This window comes from Oncorhynchus gorbuscha, linkage group LG13, assembly GCF_021184085.1.
Source record: "Oncorhynchus gorbuscha isolate QuinsamMale2020 ecotype Even-year linkage group LG13, OgorEven_v1.0, whole genome shotgun sequence".
NCBI lineage: Eukaryota > Metazoa > Chordata > Actinopteri > Salmoniformes > Salmonidae > Oncorhynchus > Oncorhynchus gorbuscha.
In genome coordinates this window covers 73,701,507-73,722,700 of record NC_060185.1, presented here as the reverse complement: position 1 = coordinate 73,722,700, position 21,194 = coordinate 73,701,507, and positions in this window count along the sequence as shown.

Genomic DNA, 21,194 nt, shown 5'->3' with positions numbered 1-21,194 from the left:
GTGGTGGGGTGAGGTGGCAAGACAAGCACTACAGGGTTAAGTTTACAGTTGTGTAGCTATAGGGCCGGGGTTAAGGTCATGCTGAGTTAATGGTCATCAACTGGTTAATGAACGAGGCAAGGGGATGTTCATATGGAAGAGAGGCAGTGGGTTTTGCCTTCATGTAAATGATGTAATGATCATGTTTGATGTGCAATGCCTGTTCGTCTTGCTTTAATAAAATACGCCCCACATTGGGTGCAAATTTAACTTGACGTAGATACGGAACAAAAAGAAATAGGTGCTCAAATGTGAGTCCTAGTCGATTAAAGTACCAGATGCATTGTACCTTTACACCCTCTACCCACTACTGTGACTGTCTATTATGCTACGTGCATAAAATATGGAGGTGAAATGAGCAGTATACCTGCTCTAGCACGGTATACATTTCAGGACATCAGCAAGGTCCTTTAGAAATGTCACAGTGATCCTAAGTAACTTTGAAGCTCTCTTTTGAGCTCTCCGGGTATTGATGAATTAATTCAACCTGCTAATCAAAGCTGATTATCTAATTCTGTTGAGTTTGGCTGATAGAAGATGGAAGATGGTCTCAAACAGGAAGAAGGTCTCAAAAAAGAAGATGGTCTAAAACAGGAAGATGGTCTCAAACAGGAAGAAGGTCTCAAAAAAGAAGATGGTCTAAAACAGGAAGAAGGTCTCAAAAAAGAAGATGGTCTAAAACAGGAAGATGGTCTCAAACAGGAAGATGGTCTCAAACAGGAAGATGGTCTCAAACAGGAAGATGGTCTAAAACAGTAAGATGGTCTAAAACAGGAAGATGGTCTCAAACAGGAAGATGGTCTCAAACAGTAAGATGGTCTCAAACAGTAAGATGGTCTCAAACAGGAAGATGGTCTAAAACAGTAAGATGGTCTAAAACAGTAAGATGGTCTAAAACAGGAAGATGGTCTCAAACAGGAAGCTGGTCTACAACAGGAAGGTGGTCTAAAACAGGAAGATGGTCTAAAACAGGAAGATGGTCTAAAACAGGAAGATGATCTCAAACAGGAAGATGATCTCAAACAGGAAGATGGTCTCAAACAGGAAGATGGTTTCAAACAAGAAGATGGTCTCAAACAGGAATATTGCATTTGACAGTATAATTAAATAATATTGTTTTTCTCTCTTTAATTTCTTTGCATTGTAATGGTGCTTTGTGACTGAACAAGATAGAATTTCAAGTACAGATGAGATTTTACCAGACGGTCATCAAAGGGGGCCAAGTCAAGGGATGCTTTCAAAAAAACAATCACAGGATCATACTATTCCCAATGGTGATCATCCACACCAACCATAGGAGATGGTCGAACAGACTGACAGTCTGACGGACTGACAGACAGACACAAATAGATAACTTTGACCTCCAGCTCTAAGGGTATTTCACTTAGGCACCAGACGGGCCGCACCAAAAGTGTTTATTACCAATGACCCCAAAAAAATACATTAGGAGTGAGCTCCCTGACCATCTGCCTCAAATCAAATGCCAAAAGATTATTCCACATAATTATTCTAAAGGGCAATTGGTTGATATGTGTCAGGGTCGTAGGTCGTGGCCGGTATAAGCAATCTGATTGGGGCTGGGTGTTGGGCTGTAATATGTATCTGCGTGGTAGGCTCTAACCCTATTCCCCAGGCTGATTGCTCTCTGTCACTTCCCTTCAAGTCATGTAAATTGTGTCTGCTGCTCTCCTATAGCGACTGGAGGACGGGGGATGGTTGAGTTGTGTGTGTGGTGGAGGGTGATTTGTGTGTGAGTATGTGGATGATGGAGACATGCTGTGCGTGCGTGTGTGTGTGTGTGTGTTTGTGTGTGTGTACATCTTTCTGATGTCCACTCTCACCAGAGCTGTCGCCGCTCCTGTGTCGTAGTAATGGCTTCTTTCGGGCAATCAGAAGAGACGGTTTCTTGACTTATCTCCTTTAATGGCTTGTCCTCCTCAGGCAAAAATTGAATAGCCCCGACATGGCCTTAGGCGGACGATGAAAATTCAATAATTCGTCGGGGTCAACGTCCTGTCATTTTTGGGGGGTTGGGGCGAGTAATTACACTGCACTAACATGGGCCCGGATGATGGGAGTGTGGGGTGGGTTTGAAGGAAAATGGGAAGAGGAGGAGGTGGAGATGGTCACCTTGATGTACCCACTCATCCGGTACCTAGTCCCATTCAGGCCAAAACCAGATGACCATAGCTCTGTGTCACAGACCAGCGGAGGTAGAAAAGTGTTCAAATGGATTGGGTTTATTCTGTGGTATCAGAAATGGCACCCTTTTTCCCTGGGTCTGTGAAAGGAGTAGAAGTTTGCTCATTTGATGGTTGTTCTGATGGCCAGTGTGTCCATTTCGTATGTGTCGATTCGATTTTATTTCTCCATAACCATTTCGAACAACACAAAAGGACATGGGCGGGAATTTGGAACTTCAAAAACATATGCATAGTGAAAAAAAAAACTATTTAGAACAATAAATCATTCAGACAAAAACTCATCAAATATTTATTCCACCCTATCCATTTAGAATAGTACTTCAGAGAATATGGATAGATCATCTTAGAAGTCATATAAATATCTTATCGTGTGACAAAGTGTCCCACGTTCCACATAGACATGGTACATTAACTGCTGTCGATCCCCTCCCCGCCTCCCATGCCAAACACAAACGTGTCATATTCTCCATAAAACGGAATACATTTCCAATGGAAAAGGATCGGGATGGGTAACCCCTGAGAGAAAGATGGAGATAGAGAGCAAACAAGAGGGTGCCGTCTCCCCTCTGTCAGTTTTATATGACATTATTATTCCTCGGGTTGTAAATTCTGGCATGTTAAGATCTCTGACAACAACAATATCAAATTCAATCAATTCAATCTCTCCCGGGCCTTCTTCCTCGCCATCCTAGGATGATTTTCAGCCGTTGATAGTTCCTAAATCAAAGGGATGTGGATTCTGCATAATTGTGCTGTGACGATACGGTGGCCAGGGTTGTGTTGTCGTGAGTGGGTCGTCGGTGGCTTCATCGAGTTAATGTGAATTGCTGTATAATGCAGTATAAAATGTGGCCTCATTAAACACTGCACTGACATATTGCTAAACAGGCCATATGTTTATTTATCACACCTCAATGATCGAGGAAGAAGAGGTGGTCCTTCATATGATATTCAATACCTCACTCTCCATTCATCGGTCGGTCTGTATGCTAAATCTATTACACAGAGTTGTGTGTCTGTGTGAAATGCTGTATTCTGGATGTGTCTCAATGTGGGCATAGTATTGAATTAGGATTTTCACAATTTCTGGGGGAAATAATTCTGATATGAACTTAAAAATAGCAGCAAATTAGACACTTAAAAAATCATGCTTGTTTGGTGTGTGTCTATGAGTGTGTGTGTGCCTGTGCACATCTGCATGAATGTGTATGTCTTTGCAGCGAATGATTTCTCTGATTGATCATTATCTGATGGCCTCTTAATTACAACGCTAATGAGAGGTGGTCATGCTTTCCTGCTCCGACCGAGGATTTTCTGCCCTGTCACTAAAAACATGCGGAATTAAGATGACATGGGTGATCTGGGATGGATGATCCCCCAGTTAATATTTCCAATCTGTTAATCAATGGACCCAATGGCCACCACGTTGCTGAACCACCTCAGCTACCCAAATGTGGTGTATGTCCGCAACTACTGTAGGGGGGTGGCTCACAGGTAGAACCGGAGGTTCAGGTTGGCAGCTGAATAAGCGTGATAAAAACGTTTCAGAGACACTTTAAAAAAAAGGCTTTTGTCTTTTCGAGACCTAGTATTAGGATTAGTTCATCCTTTGTGAGATGGCGATGGAGATATTGGTCAATACTAAGTATTATACACTGAGGCAGTTGTTCTCTCTATCTTTTCACAAGGTTACACGGATACTGAAATAGAAATCAACTTTTTCATGGGAGGGGGAGGTGTGGTGTAGTGGGGTGGTTTGCTGGAGGTTTGAGATCATAGCGCAGAACGAAAACGTATTAACAATGTAATAACAAAAGATTATGTTCATCTGAGGCGCGAAGCCCTCCGTTTTCTTGGCTCGCACCGACTGTGAAGTCTTTATTCTGCGGGTCGTCCCCCTTAAAAAAGGTTATTATGTTCTCTCACTGTGACAGTGCTGGCCCGGGGAGCTCCAATATTGTGGCAGGGGGTCGCTTGTACCACATTAGATCCAATAAATGTGCGTTGGCACTCACTCAATTTAAAGTAAAGCCCTTTCTTCCTTCTACCGCCATTCTTCATTCCTAATAGGTTATTCCACAGACACATTTAATAAGTTGTGGGATATCTGCTAGGCGGCAAGTTGAATATTTCTATTTTTTCTTTCAGTCTTTTGTAGTGAATATTGTTATTTGGCAGTAGTTACTTTGTGTGAGACAATTTTTGTTGTTGTTGGGGGGGTGGAATGTTTGTAGCTAGTTGTATAGTGCAGCACATAATAATAGTTTCAGAAGTTTATAAGTTTCAAGATGTTTTTGTGTAAGATGTTTGAAATACTCACAAAATGTATATGACTATCATTTTTCCTTGAGTTTGACTACCTTTTCGTGATCCGATTCCTTTCTAGATTGTTCATCGAACACATAATTAACACTTTACAATTGTACATGATCTACTATTATATAAATGATTATTTTTACACACAAACAAATGTGAAAACACAACATATTCAGATTTCATCATATTCATTTCAAGTCCAATGTCTTTCTTTTTGCAGTTTAAAGGTTATTTTATTTATTTTTATCTCAATATAAAATAATTTCTGGGTAACAATTGAGCAGTTTACTGTGATTTGTTTTCAGTTAAAATTATCAAAAATAAACAAAAATAGCTTGTTAGCAAAGAGCAATTTCTCAATCAAGAATTTAGCTATGACTATCTGGGAGTGGTCTGAGTGGGAGGGGAATATGTTAAACTAGCTGTTATTCGCAGGGAGGTTTGGAACTCTCATTCTTATTGGTCTATTAATTAATTTACCGCCTGGTGATGTCACCATCCCTCCAAGACAGGCAGAAATTTAAGGCGGCCTTTTCAAACAGCCCTTACACTAAAAGGGCATTATCATCATCTTTATAATTTCCCACTATTATTCCAACCTCATTGAGTGGAAATATATATAAAACACGGGAAAATCATATTTTTTACCGCACTGGGTATTGAAGGAAGTTAAGAGGGGTACAGATTAAACTATGCTAAGGTTATACTGTGATTCTTATCCTGGGAGGTAGTATCAACCTCAGGCATCATCAAAGCCTCGCTGAGGGTTCAGGATTCATGAGGGTGATTTGTGTGTGTGTGTGTGTGTGTGTGTGTGTGTGTGTGTGTGTGTGTGTGTGTGTGTGTGTGTGTGTGTGTGTGTGTGTGTGTGTGTGTGTGTGTGTGTGTGTGTGTGTGTGTGTGTGTGTGTGTGTGTGTGTGTGTGTGTGTGTGTGTGTGTGTGTGTGTGTGTGTGTGTGTGTGTGTGTGTGTGTGTGTGTCTGTGTCTGTGTCTGTGTCTGTGTTTCTGTGTCTGTGCGTGTGGGCGTGTGGTTAGATGTGTATTTGGTTAGATGTGTTTTTGATAAGAAACATTGGATAAAATTCGATTTAAAAAAAATTATCATCCACCTTTACAGTCTGGATTTGTTTGTGTTACATTGTCTTCAACCAAACGACATTCCCTATTGAAATAAAACGTATCTTTCACCATCCATACACCAGTAGAATCAGTTTCCATCTTTCACCATCCATACACCAGTAGAATCGGTTTCCATCTTTCACCATCCATACACCAGTAGAATCGGTTTCCATCTTTCACCATCCATACACCAGTAGAATCGGTTTCCATCTTTCACCATCCATACACCAGTAGAATCGGTTTCCATCTTTCACCATCCATACACCAGTAGAATCGGTTTCCATCTTTCACTGTCCATACACCAGTAGAATCAGTTTCCATCTTTCACCATCCATACACCAGTGGAATCAGTTTCCATCTTTCACCATCCATACACCAGTAGAATCGGTTTCCATCTTTCACCATCCATACACCAGTAGAATCAGTTTCCATCTTTCACCATCCATACACCAGTAGAATCAGTTTCCATCTTTCACCATCCATACACCAATAGAATCAGTTTCCATCTTTCACCATCCATACACCAGTAGAATCAGTTTCCATCTTTCACCATCCATACACCAGTAGAATCAGTTTCCATCTTTCACTATCCATACACCAGTAGAATCAGTTTCCATCTTTCACCATTCATACACCAGTAGAATCCGTTTCCATCAGAACCATCCATACACCAGTAGAATCAGTTTCCATCAGAACCATTCATACACCAGTAGAATCAGTTTCCATCAGAACCATCCATACATCAGTAGAATCAGTTTCCATCAGAACCATCCATACACCAGTAGAATCAGTTTCCATCAGAACCATCCTTACACCAGTAGAATCAGTTTCCATCAGAACCATCCTTACACCAGTAGAATCAGTTTTCATCAAACCATTCATACACCAGTAGAATCAGTTTCCATCAGAACCATCCTTACACCAGTAGAATCAGTTTCCATCAGAACCATCCTTACACCAGTAGAATCAGTTTTCATCAAAGCCATTCATACACCAGTAGAATCAGTTTCCATCAGAACCATCCTTACACCAGTAGAATCAGTTTCCATCAGAACCATCCTTACACCAGTAGAAATGGAAAAACCAGATAATTTTCTCTGCACTTTACTGCAACACAAATAATTATTTTATGTGAGTGCAATTCTTTGTGATATCATTAGTTATTCAAAAAACATTTCAGCTTTTATTTTTATTGTTTTTAATTTGTTTAATTTCCTGTGAAGCACATTGTGTTGCATTCCATAGCTGAAATGTGCTTTATAAATCACTCTTGATATGATTTGAGAAAATAAGATAGCTTGTTTAACAAAAGAAACTGAATACAACAGGCCATGATATAGTACATGTCCATCCATGCTACAGTATTGGCTACTCGGCCTGCCTACCCCATACTCTGTTAGTAATAGTACTCGGCTTGCCTACCACATACTCTGTTAGTAATAGTACTCGGCTTGCCTAAACACATACTCTGTTAGTAATAGTACTCGCTTGCCTACCACATACCTCGGCTTGCCTAAACACATACTCTGTTAGTAATAGTACTCGGCCTACCTACCACATACTCTGTTAGTAATAGTACTCGGCCTACCTACCACATACTCTGTTAGTAATACTACTCGGCCTGCCTACCACATACTCTGTAAGTAATAGTACTCGGCCTGCCTACCACATGCTCTGTTAGTAATAGTACTCAGCCTGCCTACCACATACTCTGTTAGTAATAGTACTCAGCCTGCCTACCACATACTCTGTTAGTAATAGTACTCAGCCTGCCTACCACATACTCTGTTAGTAATAGTACACAGCCTACCTACCACATACTCTGTTAGTAATAGTACTCGGCCTGCCTACCACATACTCTGTTAGTAATAGTACTCAGCCTGCCTACCACATACTCTGTTAGTAATAGTACTCGGCCTACCTACCACATACTCTGTTAGTAATAGTACTCGGCCTACCTACCACATACTCTGTTCGTAATAGTACTCGGCCTACCTACCACATACTCTGTTCGTAATAGTACTCGGCCTACATACCACATACTCTGTTTGTAATAGTACTCGGCCTACCTACCACATACTCTGTTCGTAATAGTACTCGGCCTACCTACCACATACTCTGTTCGTAATAGTACTCGGCCTACCTACCACATACACTGTTACTAATAGGAACATCCTGCAAGAGCAGAACAAGCATTTTCAATGACTGATTAGTGATTGATCGCCTGCAGAGCACCTCCCTAACGGTCACTTGTGAGAGGCTCTTTGTTTCATTGTTTTCAGGCTTTCAGAGAGAGAGAAAGACAGGGAAAGGTGCAGAGAGAGAGAGAAGGAGAGGTGCAGAGAGAGAGGAGAAGCAGAGAGGGAGAGGTGCAGAGAGAGATGAGAGAGGGAGAGCATGAATTCATTAAATGTGCCAAACCCTTGTCTCAAAAATTGATCTATATTTTTGAGCCTCCATCGCCCCATCTCATCTGTATTCCAGATTTGTCCCCAGACAATACCGCCCCTGATTGAGAGGCAAATGCGAGAGAATCATAAATCGTCTTTTAAAACAATTCTCCTTAACACGTGCATGTCTTAATCTAAGATAACTATTGTTTTAGAACACATGGCCCCTTGTTGACACAGTGTTTTTACTTGTTTGTACTACATCTAAAGTGTTGACACAATGTATTTACTTGTTTGTACTACATCTAAAGTATTGACCCGGTGTATTTACTTGTTTGTACTACATCTAAAGTGTTGACCCGGTGTATTTACTTGTTTGTACTACATCTAAAGTGTTGACACAATGTATTTACTTGTTTGTACTACATCTAAAGTGTTGACACAGTGTATTTACTTGTTTGTACTACATCTAAAGTGTTGACACAATGTATTTACTTGTTTGTACTACATCTAAAGTGTTGACACAGTGTATTTACTTGTTTGTACTACATCTAAAGTGTTGACACAATGTATTTACTTGTTTGTACTACATCTAAAGTGTTGACACAGTGTATTTACTTGTTTGTACTACATCTAAAGTGTTGACACAATGTATTTACTTGTTTGTATTACATCTAAAGTGTTGACACAGTGTATTTACTTGTTTGTATTACATCTAAAGTGTTGACACAGTGTATTTACTTGTTTGTACTACATCTAAAGTGTTGACACTCTTTGACTTGTGTAGTTACTTTTTTTTAATAGTGTTCGTCTATTCATCAGATGTCCTGTTTAACCTCTCCACTACCCTCCACCCCAAATAATAATGATTGTCTTAATGAGCTCTTAAAAAAGACTTTCCTGTCCAACTTAATTAACAAAATGATATGTATTTATCCCACCTCCATTGTGTTTGCCACTCCACAACAAGAGTGATGGGACATGTCCGTTCAACTGTCCAATAGCAGGCCACTATCTTCCCGTATGCCCCTGTATGCGTAATTGTGTCTGTGTCTTTTTTACCTACTCTGTGTCTTTGTTAATTGATCCAGCGTGTATAGCCAGTGAGCCACATTAAACATTAACCGGGAGGCGACTGAGGAACGCAGGGGGCAATTAATAGAGCCGTAATGGATGGGGACGGATCACTTAGGTAGTGGTGAGTGATGGCCAGCGAGGGACACCTGTTTCAGTGTGAAGGGAAATGAAGTAGAACCGGTCTGGAACCTGGCACCCTGCTGTGAGACGCTGATTGAAATCTACAAGGCTACAGACTGCAGCACTGACAGCCATGTCGGATCGCCCACTGTGCTCCACAGGGACAGACGTGTGGACATATCGTAAGGAGGTGGGAAGTAGGGACTGAGGGCTGGTGGAAACATCTTATTATTTGTGATAGTATTGCTTGGTTATTAATGGAAACGGTGCTTTCATTTTAATATCTATATGTTATGTTCACCTACAGACAAAACAAGGGTTTTGCCTTTCATTAATTTCATCTACCTTTTACAAACTGTATTTTGCAGAAAATTGTGGTTTCCAAATTTGCTTTTGGACATTGTTGACGTTTGTATTACTTTTGATAGTGTGGTCAATGTTGTTTGCGTAGTCGCACTTTATATGTCAGAAAGTAGAACTACATTTCAATGCGAACACACAACCTTCAAAACACAGAAAATACCACTTTCTCCATAGCCACACATACTTAAACAAGCATCATTTATCATCCTTTCTCAATTGCTCTTTTTCACAACCCAACCCCTAGCCCTCTTCTGTTCAACACACACTACAGTGGAAACAGATGTCCTTTCTGCCAGTGGCACAACTTTCAAGTTGACAACGGTCCCCTAGAGAACGCATGGATCCATGGCAGCAAGAATTTGTGACTAATAGCCGGTTTGATGTGACAGGCCCCTGCCGCCTGGGGAAATTGAGGCTGCGCTCTGTGTCGATACCTTTTGTGGCTCGCTCAGTTGTAGGTTATTGTTGGCCTGGCCTTGGGGACATGGACCCGCCTAGCAGTTTACATTCGCTAGACAGTGTGTGGTCAGCACCAACGTTTTTATTGCCGTCTATTGATTGGTCACAGGCCCCTCTCTCCGCCGTGGCTAATTTGCTTGTTAACATAAATTTGTCAGGAGCAGGGGTGTGTGACTTCCATCATGACCACGTCAAAGGAAGCAGGGCCGTGGTTTCTTCCTCTCCAGTCCTTCGCCTCAACGTGATGTCAGCTCGAGTGGTCGTTTCAAGTGCCCCCTCCCTCCTTCGACACTATTTTTTTTTAACAGCTGCTTGTTAAACTGTCATTTAATCAATACTGTTTCCTCCGCCTCACGCTCGCGGGTTAAACACAAACCAGGCTTAATGACCTTTTTACGGGGTCTGCTCAGCCAATAAAATTAGCACCCTGGATGAGCCATTTATACCTACCCTGCGTTTGTCATTAACTTCAGAAAATATCATTTTAGATGACAACACATGGCAGAGAGAGAGAGAGAGAGAGAGAGAGAGAGAGAGAGAGAGAGAGAGAGAGAGAGAGAGAGAGAGAGAGAGAGAGAGAGAGAGAGAGAGAGAGAGAGAGAGAGAGAGAGAGAGAGAGAGAGAGAGAGAGAGAGAGAGAGAGAGAGAGAGAGAGAGAGAGAGAGAGAGAGAGAGAGAGAGGGCATCGTTTTGATATTACATTTCTTGGCTAATCCGATCTGCTGTGCAGTCCAGACCTAGTTTATGCAGCATATTAATAATAATGTATTTGAAAGTGCTTTTTTTCTCTGTACCACAGAGGGTTTAGGAACTGGTGCTTTCTCAAGTTATGCATCCTGGTTATTTGTAAGGACCCAATAACTAAGCAGGTGACAGCTCATTTTATGAGATCTTAAGCCCAGGAAAGCCGTGACAATGCCCCTGGTTGGATTTTCTAAGACAATGGAGAGATAGAGAAGAGGAGTTAACGAATAGGTGGAATATCACATTTCTTTGCATCTTTGAATGACGCCTTGGGCAAATTTCATTACCTTTCCAACAGTCAAAATTCACAAGTAAACCACAATCCACACGTTGATCACAAGTTTTTTTGACCCACAACAGCCGCCCTGAATATGAATTTCAAAAACATGTTGAACAAAAAGTATTGTGCAACAACGAAGACTCAAGATGAACCGATCATGATCGACCATTCATGAAGTCATACAGCGAAACGCTAAGTGGTTTTGTCAGGCTGCAGACATATAACTGGCGTTGCCATAAGAGCCGTTGAGTACACTACTACAGAGTCATGAGAATGTTATTATTCCCATGGCTGTCGGCCCATTGGACAGACAGATTGTTTGACAACACAAGTCCAGTCTGTCTTTGCCGCTTCTTCAGGGAGTATCATTTTGGTTTTGAGGGACGGCATATGTCTGATATGACGCACTGTCTGTGCCCCCCGGCATGACACAGGGAGGTTAAGCACATGTACCGAGACTCATCCCTGTCCCCCTCGCCGGACGGTGTTTGGTTTCCCAGAATGCCGCGGCCCTGAGAGAGCAGGCGAGCACAGAAATGGTGGTGACAGCCAAGGGTGACGGGATCACGAACAACTGCCGCGAGATACCATAGAAACATAAATAATATTTTAGTTGACATTTGAAATAAGTCATATCGGAGGGCATGTAACTCATCCCTAAGCTGGCAAATCATTGGGGTCCCTGGCAATTCAGCACTGCTGTGGGACCACCGGTCTCTGTTGGCGATCCCATACCTACCAACTACAACAACTCTCCCTTAAAATATACTGAGCCAAAGTACTCCTAAATCTTAAAACAACAATGCCCTATCAAATGTTCAGCAGTTACTGTAAATGCTCTGTATTATAACCTGTACCCCTACAACCTGCCAAATGCGGAAGAGCCTTGATAAAATGACTGTGTGTTGGTGGATGTTAATATATTGGTGAGTCTATTATCCTCTGAAGTATTTGAACACCTAGGACTGATCTAGTTCACCTAATCTAGTGACCACTAATTGGCGGATAGCTGGTCTACTGAACACAGAGCTAAACACTGACTACTTAAACACCGCTCCAAGGGGAGTGGACACCCTAACCTTACCCTGACCTCAACCTGACCGTAACCCTGATCTTAAAGCAACCCCTGACCCTAAACTTAACCCTCACACCCCCGCACCCTGACTTTCACCCCCAGCCTGATGCCCGTGCCTTCCAGGCACATCTGCGTTGGGACCAGGGCCTTTGAGTGCAAGAAGAAAGAGGACAAAAAAAGAGGACCAAATCTGACTCCCAGATGAAAACAGCTCAATTTCTCAATCCTTGGCTACCGTGAGACTAGTGTTGATGTTTCTTCATCGGGGTAAAGAGACGGGTGGCCCGTGTCGACCCTCCTACGTCATGTGACCCTGACTGTCTCTACTCTACATAGTTCCACTGGGAGATGTGCTGTCTATTGGTTAATGGACTTGGCTGGATACATTCCATGGCAAAACATGTTCTATAGTGATTTAGAAACCTAAATAAGTTTCTGTGAGCTGACAAGACCTTGTCATATAAATGTTATATTGTCAATTTGAACACATAACCACTGCAATTACCCTCTTCTTATCACATTTCTAAGTCGATCTGGAAGACAAGTCATCCTGATAAAGAGTGGTGGTAAATGTACCCAATTGCCAGACTTGAGTAAAAGTAAAGACACCTTAATAGAAAAGTAAAAGTAAAGACACCTTAATAGAAAAGTAAAAGTAAAGACACCTTAATAGAAAAGTAAAAGTAAAGACACCTTAATAGAAAAGTAAAAGTGAAAGTCACCCAGTAAAATACTACTGACAGGATTTGGTTTTAAATATACTTAAGTTTCAAAAGTAAATTTAACTGCATAAATGGAAACACAATGGCGATTGAGACCAGTTTCTATGAAACTGATTCTCGACACAGAACTGAAGCTTGGACACTCAATTTCTCAGTTAGCGGACATACAGTCATCCCCGCTACAGCATTTTGTTACGTCGCCTTTCCCTTTGAATCTGTCAAAGCTTATGGCTCTCTAGCGCTGAGCACAGCGCCCTAAAGCGGACTATTGGCTCATCCCCGAGCATGGTGGTCTTTTTTCGACATGTGCCTGAAGACTGGCTGAGAACATGAAGAACCCTCCTCCCTTCCTTTCCGCTCGGTCCTCGTGACTCTCATGCTCTTTTTTGTTGTTGACTTTTTCCTCCCAGCCTCTGAAATACTCCCCCACGGCTCCTGGCTTAGAGTCCTCTGCAGCCTAAATCTCCAGCCTCCAAAGCTGAAGTAGACCCAGGGAAGATCTGGGTTGAAATACTTTTTGAAATCACTTTAAATACTTCGGCTGTGCTTGATTGAGCTTGCCTGTTGCAATGGAACCAATAGAAATGTCTCCCAAGCGCAAAACCCCACGCACCTGGCACTCAAGGCAGGCTAAAGCATATGTTCAAAGTATTTCACTGATTTCAAACCGTACTTAAACCCAGGTCTGGAGCCGCCTACAGCACCCCATGTCACAGGAAGGACAAAAAGATAATCAAGGACATCAACCACCCTTGTTCACCCCGCTATCATCTAGAAGGTGAGGTCAGTACAGGTGCATCAAAGCTGGGACCGAGAGACTGAAAAACAGCTTCTATCTCAAGGCCATCGGACTGTTAAATAGCCATCACTAGCCGGCTTCCACCCGGTTATGCAACCCTGCACTTTAGAGGCTGCTGCCCTATGTACATAGACTTGGAATCACAGGCCACAATAATAATGGAGCACTAGACACGTTAATCATTTTAAAATAATGTTTACATACTGCTTTATTAATCTCATATGTATATACTGTATTCTATATACTACTGTATTTTAATTAAATCAAAGTTAATTTGTCACGTGCGCCGAATACAACAGGTGCAGACCTTACAGTGAAATGCTTACTTACAAGCCCTAACCAACAGTGCGAGTTTTAAGCAAAAAATAGGTAATAAGTGAACAATAGATAAGTATAGAAATAAAAACAACAGTTAGAAGACAGTGAAAATAATAACAGTAGGGAGGCTATAACAGTAGAGAGGCTATATACAGGCACCGGTTAGTCGGGCTAATTGAGGTAGTATGTACATGTAGGTATGGTTAAAGTGATTTTGCATACATGTATATGATAAACAGGGAGTAGCAGCAGCGTAAAAGAGGGGTGCTCAATTTAATATTTATATATTTATTATTTCCATTCTTTTACTTTTAGATGTGTGTGTATTGTTGTGGATTGTTAGAAACTACTGCGCTGTTGGAGTTTAGGAACATAAGCATTTCACTACACCCGCAATGGCATCTGCTAAATATGTGTATGTGACCAATAACATTTGATTTGATCAGTAGTTAAAGGCGCTCGGCGTAGAGAAAGGCAAAGGGAGAAAGAAGCTTGAAAAGTGGTCGCATTAAACGGACATCCTGCAAGAAGCCGCTCTCTTTGAATCCAGATGCTCATATTGCATTTGACAGTTGTTGGGCGGGAAGGTTCATGCTTTAAAGCGAGTGGCTTTCTGTTTCTGTTTTCAACTTAAAAGTAATGAAAGGAAAACAGTGCAAAATTCCCACTTTATGAAATAAAACACGTTGGTGGCCCGGGGCCAAACATTGTCACGCTAAGAACAAATGTCTTGCGATAACACGTTCCATAACAATTCGCTTCACAAGTACGTTGACAGAGCATATGTAAACTGTCGACCATTTATACTTTTTGAGATGAATGCTTGTATGTTTGCAGATGATGTATCCCACTATCCACAGTCAACTAAGACACTGCTACCTTACTTCTATATATTTCAAATTGGCCAGTTTCCATAACGACATGCATCAGACTTCCTCTGTATCTCTATAATAGCCAATACAGACAACCCATGATGCACTTTGCAACCACTTCAAACAAACAACTTTTGTTATCTACTTCAGTTAGCGACAGCTAATCTGGATGACTTTTTTTCATTTAATTTGGTGAGCGTAAGTGATTTTCAGCCAACACATATTCAAAATGTGTGTGGCAATTTCTCGTCAACCCCATACAATTTACAAGATAAGAAACCACAATAAAAGTAGACATTTTCATTGAACACACACAACTAGATACAGACTACATAGCAGACCTTAATAACCAGCCAATCTCAACCTGTACAAACTGTATTGTCCTTGAAAACCCCCCATTGACAATCCACTCTGTTTTCTCCCCAGTGAAAACTCCATTACAGGCACAGACATGGCTGCAATGGTCAGTCGGTCAGTCCCTGGCCTCAAGCCAATATGGACAGAGGTCATGTGAGGGTCATTGAGAGGTCAGACTACAGCGACCCCTGATCTTGGCCGAGGTCATCTGTTAATGAGAGGGGTCTGTATCTGATGTGTCTAGCCCTCTGCAGAGGGAATAACTCTCAACCTTGATGCCCCTGCTAGAAGCAATGGCAGCCTCATAGCAAAATACCCTCAAGAGAAACACATTATGTAGCATTTGTTGTGTTAGCTGGTTTGTTAAAAACATTATTTTACTAATATAAAGGAAACGAATAACTGTCTCATATTCTCATGATTTGTGTTGCTATTTTTGTTGACCACAATCCAGTAATGGAGTGAAGACTGATTCCATAATAGTGAAAAGAATAGTTAACATAAGGTTCCAGAACAAACAAATACCTGACTAAACTGTCAATGGGACTTGTTCAGCCTTCTGTCTCCGTCTCCCTATGGTGCAATTGTGTGTTCTAAAGTTACCTGCCTCTCCCAGCCTCTCCCTCATCCTCTCTCCCAGCCTCTCCCTCATCCTCTCTCCCAGCCTCTCCCAGCCTCTCCCTGCGCCTCTCTCCTCTCCTCTTCCTACTCCTCTCTCCCAGACTCTCCCTCATCCTCTCTCCCAGCCTCTCCCTCATCCTCTCTCGCAGCCTCTCGCTGCTCCTCTCTCCCAGCCTCTCCCTCATCCTCTCTCCCAGCCTCTCCCTGCTCCACTCTCCCAGCCTCTCCCTGCTCCACTCTCCCAGCCTCTCCCTCATCCTCTCTCCCAGCCTCTCCCTGCTCCTCTCTCCCAGCCTCTCCCTCATCCTCTCTCCCAGCCTCTCCCTGCTCCTCTCTCCCAGCCTCTCCCTCATCCTCTCTCCCAGCCTCTCCCTGCTCCTCTCTCCCAGCCTCTCCCTCATCCTCTCTCCCTGCTCCACTCTCTAAGCCTCTCCCTCATCCTCTCTCCCAGCCTCTCCCTCATCCTCTCTCCCAGCCTCTCCCTCCCGTCTCCCATGCCTCCTCTCTCAGCCTCTTCCACCTCCTCTCTCCCAGCCTCTTCCACGTCCTCTTTCCCAGCCTCTTCCTCCTCCTCTCTCCCAGCCTATTCCTCCTCCTCTCCGCCAGCCTCTTCCACATCCTCTCTCCCCTGCTCTTCCTACTCCTCTCTCCCAGTCTCTTCCTCCTCCTCTCCGCCAGGCTCTTCCTCCTCCTCTCTCCCAGCCTATTCCTCCTCCTCTCCGCCAGCCTCTTCCACATCCTCTCTCCCCTCCTCTTCCTACTCCTCTCTCCCAGTCTCTTCCTCCTCCTCTCCGCCAGCCTCTTCCTCCTCCTCTCTCCCAGCCTCTTCCTCCTCCTCTCTCCCAGCCTCTTCCCCTTCCTCTCTCAGCCTCTTCCTCCTCCTCTCTCCCAGCCTCTTCCACATTCTCTCTCCCAGCCTCTTCCTCCTCCACTACCCCAGCCTCTCCCTCCTCCTCTCTCACAGCCTCTCCCTTCTCCTCTCTCCCAGCCTCTCCCTGCTCCTCTCTCCCATCCTCTCCCTGTTCCTCTCTCCCAGCCTCTACATGTTCCTCTCTCCCTGCCTCTCCCTACTCCTCTCTCCCAGCCTCTCCCTGTTCCTCTCTACCAGCCTCTACCTGCTCCTCTCTCCCAGCCTCTTCCTCCTCCCCTCTCCCAGCCTCTTCCTCCTCCTCTCTCACAGACACTTCCTCCTCCTCTCTCCCAGCCTCTACCTGTTCCTCTCTCCCAGCCTCTTGCTCCTCCTCACTCCCAGCCTCTTCCTTCTCCTCTCTCCCAGCCTCTTTCTCCTCCCCTCTCCCAGCCTCTCCATCATCCTCTCACCCAGCCTCTTCCTCCTCCTCTCTCCAAGCGTCTCCCCGCTCCTCTCTCCTAGCCTCTCCCTGCTCCATCTCCCAGCCTCTCCCTGATCCTCTCTCCCAGCATCTTCCTCCTCCTTTCTGCCTGCCTCTTCCTCTTCCTCCTCCCCTCCTAAGCTCCCCCAGTTTCTTCCTCCTCTGCTCCCCCAGCCTCTCCGTCATCCTCTTACCCAGCCTCTTCCTTCTCCTCTCTCCCAGCCTCGCCCTCCTCCTCTCTCCCAGCCTCTCCCTCCTCCTCTCTCCCAGCTTCTCCCTGTTCCTCTATCCCAGCCTCTTCATCCTCCTTTCTGCTAGCCTCTTCCTCCTCCCCTCTCCCAGCCTCTTCCTCCTCCTCTCGCTCAGCCTCTTCCTCCTCCTCTCTCCCAGCCTCTTCCTCCTCCTCTCTCCCAGCCTCTTCCTCTCTAAGCCTCTTCCACCTCCTCTCTCCCAGCCTCTTCCACATCCTCTCTCCCAGCCTCTTCCTCCTCTCTGCCAGCCTCTTCCACATCCTCTCTCCCCTCCTCTTCCTACTCCTCTCTCCCAGTCTCTTCCTCCTCCCCTCCGCCAGCCTCTTCCTCCGCCTCTCTCCCAGCCTCTTTCTCTTCCTCTCTCCCAGCCTCTTCCCCTTCCTCTCAGTCTCTTCCTCCTCCTCTCTCCCAGCCTCTTCCACATCCTCTCTCCCAGTCTCTTCCTACTCCTCTCTCCCAGCCTCTCCCTCCTCCTCTCTCCCAGCCTCTTCCTCCTCCTCCCCCCAGCCTCTTTCTCCTCCTCTCTCCCAGCTTCTTTCTCCTCCTCTCTCCCAGCTTCTTTCTACTCTTCTTTCCCAGCCTCTTTCTTCTTCTCTCTCCCAGCCTCTCCGTCATCCTCTCTCCCAGCCTCTCCCTATTCCTCTCTCCCAGCCTCTTCCTTCTCCTTTCTGCTAGCCTCTTCCCCGTCCTCTCTCCCAGCCTCTTCCTCTTCCTCTCTCCAAGCCTCTCCCTGTTCCTCTCTCCCAGCCTCTTCCTCCTCCTCTTTCCCTGACGACTGTCTTATCGGTCAGAATCCCATTTGTAATGGAATCCAGATGGAGAGAGATGAGCAAACACAAGACATGGCAAAGATAGAGACATTAATTACCTTTTTGGAATAGAAACCATTTTCCGATGCTGCCTGACTCAACTTTGGGCTTTGAAATGGAAAATAAAAAATTATAACCAAGAGGAAACACATCACTTCATTTCTTTCTCCTAAGACGGCATCATAATTTAGACTGAAAAGGTCCTGCTGTGTTTAAAGTGATCTTTCTTTGACAGATCATGTCCTCTGTTCTGTTCTGATTGGAAGAGCAGGGTTTGGTTTGAAACGTCAAAGATGACCGGTAGAATGGAGGAGATAGAGATAGGAGCTGTGGTGGAATTTTAATCAGACCAAATTAATTTAGGCCTATTCACTGTGGCAAAGAGCACCTGATACATGCATGGGTTTATGTAATTAAGGACATATCACTGGATTAGCAAACAAATTGCACATATTCTAATCTCAATTCTGTAGAATAAAACAAGTAAATCATCTCACTTGATTAATTATTTTTAGGTACTATTCTTGCTACCACTCATTTTCATCAAGGATGAAGCAAATATACACTATAAAAATACTGTTTGTGAACATTAACATATTATTTCCATTCTCAAAACCAAGCGCACAAGTAAAAGGAGCAGGGGTCATCTTTCCAAGAATGCTATATATTTGGATATGAAACACGCTGAAATAGACAAAGTGACTAGCTTAGAAAAAACATGCTCCCTCCTTCCCTGCTCCCTACCTCCCTGCTCCCTACCTCATCCCCTCCCTCCCTGCTCCCTACCTCATTCCCTCCCTCCCTGCTCCCTACCTTCTTCCCACCTTCCCTCCCTCCCTCCCTCCCTGCTCCCTAACTCCTTCCATCCCTCCCTGCGCCCTACCTACCTCCCTCCCTCCCTCACTGCTCCCTACCCCCTCCCTCCCTCCCTGCTCCCTACCTACCTACCTACCTACCTACCTACCTACCTACCTACCTACCTACCTACCTACCTACCTACCTACCTCCCTCCCTCCCTCCCTCCCTGCTCCCTAACTCTTTCCCACCCTTCCTCCCTCCCTCCCTGCTCCCTACCTCCTTCCCTCCTTCCCTCCTTCCCTGCTCCTTCCCACCCTCCCTCCCTGCTCCCTAACTCATTTCCTCCCTCCCTCCCTCCCTCCCCCCCCCTCCCCCCTCCCTCCCTCCCTGCTCCCTACCTCCTTCCCTACCTCAGTGCTCCCTAACTCTTTCCCACCCTCCCTCCCTGATCCCTACCTCCTTCCCTCCTTCCCTCCTTCCCTGCTCTTTCCCACCCTCCCTCCCTGCTCCCTAACTCCTTCCCTCCCTCCCTGCTCCCTACCTCCTTCCTTCCTTCCATCCTTCCCTCCTTCCCTGCTCCCTAACTCCTTCCCTCCCTCCCTGCTCCCTACCTCCTTCCTTCCTTCCATCCTTCCCTCCTTCCCTCCTTCCCTCCCTCCCTCCCTGCTCCCTAACTCCTTCCCTCCCTCCCTGCTCCCTCCCTCCCTCCCTGCTCCCTACCACCCTCCCTCCCTCCCTCCCTGCTCCCTACCTCCTTCCTTCCTTCCATCCTTCCCTCCCTCCCTGCTCCCTACCTCCTTCCCTCCTTCCCTCCTCCCCTGCTCTTTCCCACCCTCCCTCCCTGCTCCCTAACTTCTTCCCTCCCTCCCTGCTCCCTACCTCCTTCCTTCCTTCCATCCTTCCCTCCCTCCCTCCCTGCTCCCTAACTCCTTCCCTCCCTCCGTGCTCCCTACCTCCCTCCCTCCCTGCTCCCTACCACCCTCACCCCTCCCTCCCTCCCTCCCTGCTCCCTACCTCCTTCCCTCCCTCCCTGCCTCCTACCTCCTTCCCTACCTCCCTCCCGCCCTCCCTGCTCCCTAACTCTTTCCCACCCTTACCTCCCTCCCTCCCTCCCTCCCTGCTCCCTACCTCCCACCCTCCCTCCCTGCTCCCTAACTCCTTCCCTCCCTCCCTGCTCCCTACCTCCTTCCTTCCATCCTTCCCTCCTTCCCTGCTCCCTAACTCCTTCCCTCCCTCCCTGCTCCCTACCTCCTTCCTTCCTTCCATCCTTCCCTCCTTCCCTCCCTCCCTCCCTGCTCCCTAACTCCTTCCCTCCCTCCCTGCTCCCTACCTACCTCCCTCCCTCCCTCCCTCCCTCCCTCCCTGCTCCCTACCACCCTCCCCCTCCCTCCCTCCCTCCCTGCTCCCTACCTCCTTCCTTCCATCCTTCCCTCCCTCCCTGCTCCCCCTCCTTCCCTCCTTCCCTCCTTCCCTGCTCTTTCCCACCCTCCCTCCCTGCTCCCTAACTTCTTCCCTCCCTCCCTGCTCCCTACCTCCTTCCTTCCTTCCATCCTTCCCTCCTTCCCTCCCTCCCTCCCTGCTCCCTAACTCCTTCCCTCCCTCCCTGCTCCCTACCTCCTTCCCTCCCTCCCTGCCTCCTACCTCCTTCCCTACCTCCCTCCCGCCCTCCCTGCTCCCTAACTCTTTCCCACCCTTACCTCCCTCCCTCCCTCCCTGCTCCCTACCTCCCACCCTCCCTCCCTGCTCCCTAACTCCTTCCCTCCCTCCCTACTCCCTACCTCCTTCCTTCCATCCTTCCCTCCTTCCCTGCTCCCTAACTCCTTCCCTCCCTCCCTGCTCCCTACCTCCTTCCTTCCTTCCATCCTTCCCTCCTTCCCTCCCTCCCTCCCTGCTCCCTAACTCCTTCCCTCCCTCCCTGCTCCCTACCTCCCTCCCTCCCTCCCTCCCTCCCTCCCTCCCTCCCTGCTCCCTACCACCCTCCCCCTCCCTCCCTCCCTCCCTGCTCCCTACCTCCTTCCTTCCATCCTTCCCTCCCTCCCTGCTCCCTACCTCCTTCCCTCCTTCCCTCCTTCCCTCCTTCCCTGCTCTTTCCCACCCTCCCTCCCTGCTCCCTAACTTCTTCCCTCCCT